General features: G+C 51.2%; 1 long non-coding RNA gene across 1 annotated transcript; it reads left to right on the top strand.

Annotated features, from left to right (window-relative positions):
- Window positions 1–2,206: 2,206 nt before the first annotated feature.
- LOC131094902 (uncharacterized) lies at window positions 2,207–2,822 on the top strand. The gene is made up of 3 exons (XR_009115814.1): window positions 2,207–2,511; window positions 2,607–2,650; window positions 2,752–2,822. It is a non-coding gene; the product is annotated as an uncharacterized LOC131094902 (long non-coding RNA).
- Window positions 2,823–3,603: the final 781 nt, after the last annotated feature.

Consider the following 3,603-nt stretch of genomic DNA (forward strand, 5'->3'; position numbering starts at 1 on the left):
TGTGTATGGTGACTGTGTTACAGCTCTGTTCTTTGTCTTTCTTTTTAGGAAATAAATCTGGATTCCAGCAGCCAAGGTGGGCAGCGAAGTGGTTGTTATTGCTCAGCTCTCAAGCACAACAATTTTTCAGCAGATTGATCGTGTCACAAGAGGGATCTGCCCAGTGTCAAGGATGATGTTTGAGATTGAGGCTTCAGGTGACTGAGGATTGTGACTGGGAGAGGGAGGGTGTTCAGGTATCCAGTTAGGAGTTCTTGGGAGGGGGTTTGCAGGCAGCAGGGTGAGAAAGGGTGTTTATTTGTTTATTTGAGGGCCCCCCCCCACAAGGCTGTTCAGAAGCCTAGCAGAGGCATTGCCATGTCTTAGAGCACACAAGGTCATCCACTGCAGTCACAGCAATGCCATTTAACTTTGCCTTTCTCTAACCCAGGTGCCACTCCTATGGAAGGCCACATCCTTGGAATCAGGATGAAGCTGGAGCCTGAGGGAGCCAGGCACGCTCAGGAAAGGGCAAGTAGCTGCCTGTGTGGGATTTGGCCCACATAAGTCTGAACTCATACTTTGGTTTTGGTTTTCCTTATTGTAGCTGACCGGGAGGCTAACAGGCCATCACAGAGCCCTCCGAGGCAGACTCATTTCAGGTGCAGCGTGGATTCCCCTCACCAATCATCCAAAAGATAAGTTGGGGGCCACGGCCTGGAGATGGGAGTGTAGCAGGTTGGGAGTTCTTGGGGCAGAGTTAAAAAGCAGCAGAGGGAAAAGCATTCTTCTCCAAGGGCCTGTTAGGACAGCTAAAGGGAGAGGCTCTTCTTTTGATGGCAGCTTTCAGGCGGGCAGTGCAGAACAGCTCCGGTCTGTGTCCTGTTGTCTGGTGTGCTGTGTTCCCTAGTGTGTCTTTGGGGTCCCTTTTGCCCTCTTCCCTCGAGGCCCTCACCACAAGCATGATGTGTTGTGTTTGGTGTCCCCCTGTTTGTCACGTTCTGTGTCACGGGTGTCTGCAGGTATTTGTGCCGGAGCTGTTCTGCCCTGCCGCATGGCGTGCTGCAATGGGACAAGCCTGGGGAGTTGAAATTTGAATGTGGGCTCTACTTGGGCACTAGGTGCTATTCCTAGGTTTACATAAGGTGTTTCCAGCTTGAAAGTTAAAGTTATTGTGGAGGTGTGTGACATATGTTCTAACTTTCTTTCAGGTGTGGATGCATTGCATCCATGGCAGAGGGTCAGGGTTAGGAGGTGCTGGGCATTCCTAGGAGCATGGTGAGTAGCAGACTGGTGGGGTTTTGGCCGATGCGGTGCCAAGGTCAGGCACTGATGTTTGGTTCTCTTTAATCTAGCTGTCTGAGAGACACCAGCCCGGTGCCAGCAGGACCTTACCAGGTGACGAGGTGGCCTTTCTTTGCACCTGACACAGGCATCCCCTGATGTCTGAGAGATAAGCAGAGGGCTGCAACCCTCAGAGGGGATGAACGTGGGGTGCTTTGTCAGGACTCCCTGAGGTGGGGGTCTGAGTTGGCTCTGGCAATGAGGTTAGCCAAGATGTTGCCCCTTAGGCCCCATAAAAGCAAAGTCTCCCTTTTGGTCACAGTGCTGAGGTGCGCAGCAGGGCAGAGCAGTCCTGGTGTGTCTTGTGTCACTTGTGTATTGTGTGTTTTCCTGGATATCTCATGTCTCTTATCTTAGCCCTGTGAGGGGCCTCTCAGAAATCTTTCCTAGCATCCGTGATCTCAGCGTTCCTCGCCCTGGCACCCATGCCATAGATCTTTTGACTGGGGAGCTCACACAGGCATCAGAAATGCATCTCTCTTTAGAAGCGTCCAGTCAAATGTCTTGTCATGTCTTGTTCTGAGCTGTACGGACAGCCATGCTGCGCAATGATCCATTATAGCAGAGTAGGACTTGTAAGGATGTGAGGTTAGGGAGAGGATTCTGACTGTAGGATTCTCGGGCATCCATCTTTGCAGTTTTTGGAATAAATCATTCTGTTTGCATCTTCTTCCTCCAGGGTTCTCTGAGCCTCATCAGCTCACCATCAGCTTCAACTCTTCTTCTTTTGCATTCTCTCAGTCCTTGCAGCCATTTTCCTTGCTAAGAGATTTCCGTTCCTGTTGTGTCCCCAGTGTTTGTCACGTCTTGTCTGTCCTGTGTCACGGGTGTCTGCACACATTTGTGCTGGAGCTGCTGTTCTGCCCTGCTGCAATATGAGAAGTCTCAGGGACTTGGAATTTGTAATGTGTAGTTGGATTCTAGATGGGATTTGTAGATGGACACAGGATACGTGGAGCCCATAAGTTATCCTGCAGCCCTTTCACTTTCATCCTAACTTTCTTTTAGTTGCAGAAGGATAAATCCAGGGCAGAGCCCCCCATTCTGGGTGAGGGGATTCCCCTGTGAAGGTCAGTCACTGTTTGTCTCTGCAGAGGAAGCATAAATTGTGGCTGCTGCAGCTCTGCTCTTTGTCTTTATTTTTAGGAAGTCAAGGCAGAGAGCAGCTGTCAAGGCTGAGTGGGCAAGGTGAGCATTCAGTAGGGTACCGAAACAGTTGTTATTGCTGAGGTCTCAGTTTCTGGTGCAGCTCTAGGTATGTATTATTCCTCTTTTTATTTTAGATGGACTGCTTGCCATCTATCCTAGCCCAGCATGCCCATGCCAGGTGGGTTCAAGCTTAAGGTAGCAGTGTGGCATACTTGTCAGGGTTGGGAGGTTGTGTTTTCACAGTATCTCAGCATGCTTTTCTGCTTTGTTTCTTTGCAGGTGCTGTCGCTGCCCTAGGCATGCCGGGGAAGAGAGGAGGGCAGGTGACTCGGAGTTTAGGCGGGCTGATTCCTAGGTGAGCGTTATGCAGCAGCATGCTAAGTGTGTACATTTTCTTTTTGCAGGTATCTTCCAGGCGGCCTCTGGAGTCAAATCAAGACTTGAGGTGAGCTGGGGCAGGGGTGCGAAGGAGTCCCGGGGATTACTGTTTTTGAGGGCAATAGTCACGTTTTCTGTTTTGCCTTAGGTACCCTGGGCAGGCTTGTAGCCACAGCTTGGAAGCGGCAGCACCGAAGCGCACACATTGAGAACGTCTCAACGTCCACGTCCGACCGAGGATGGATTTTGTCTGCTTGTCTTCCAAAAGCTAAGTGTCGGGGCCAGTGGTTGGGAGAAGGGGAAAAGCCTTTACTATCACAGGAGGCAATCTGATGTCAGCTTAGCGGAGAGGTCTGTAGTGGGACAGGCTCCCTGGAAGTAAAGGGAGAGGGTTTCTCCTCAGCCTCACCAGAGCCTTTGCCGGGCAGGGCAGTTCCTACCCATCTCCACATTCTCGTGAACTTTGCGTCATCTGCCTTCCTCGACTTGAAGTCGTCACGGCTCTTTCCCCCGTGGAGCTTGCCTTCAGGTCCGGAGCTGTAGCCGCAGTCACCTGGCAGTCCGCTTCCTTCTCTAGGCTTGCTGAGCCTCTCGAGCATCCTCCTAACTGCTTTGGCCCTAACTTCCTTTAATGAGTTGCATTTCATCATCACGTGCTGTTGTCATAGGGCTTCCTTTCCCTTGGCCTCATTGGCCTCTGGCTCGTCTTGTGCTAGGACTCTCGGGTCCCTAAAGGGAAAGTGCCAAGCAGTT

The sequence above is a fragment of the Melospiza georgiana genome, chromosome 31, assembly GCF_028018845.1.
Source record: "Melospiza georgiana isolate bMelGeo1 chromosome 31, bMelGeo1.pri, whole genome shotgun sequence".
Lineage (NCBI taxonomy): Eukaryota > Metazoa > Chordata > Aves > Passeriformes > Passerellidae > Melospiza > Melospiza georgiana.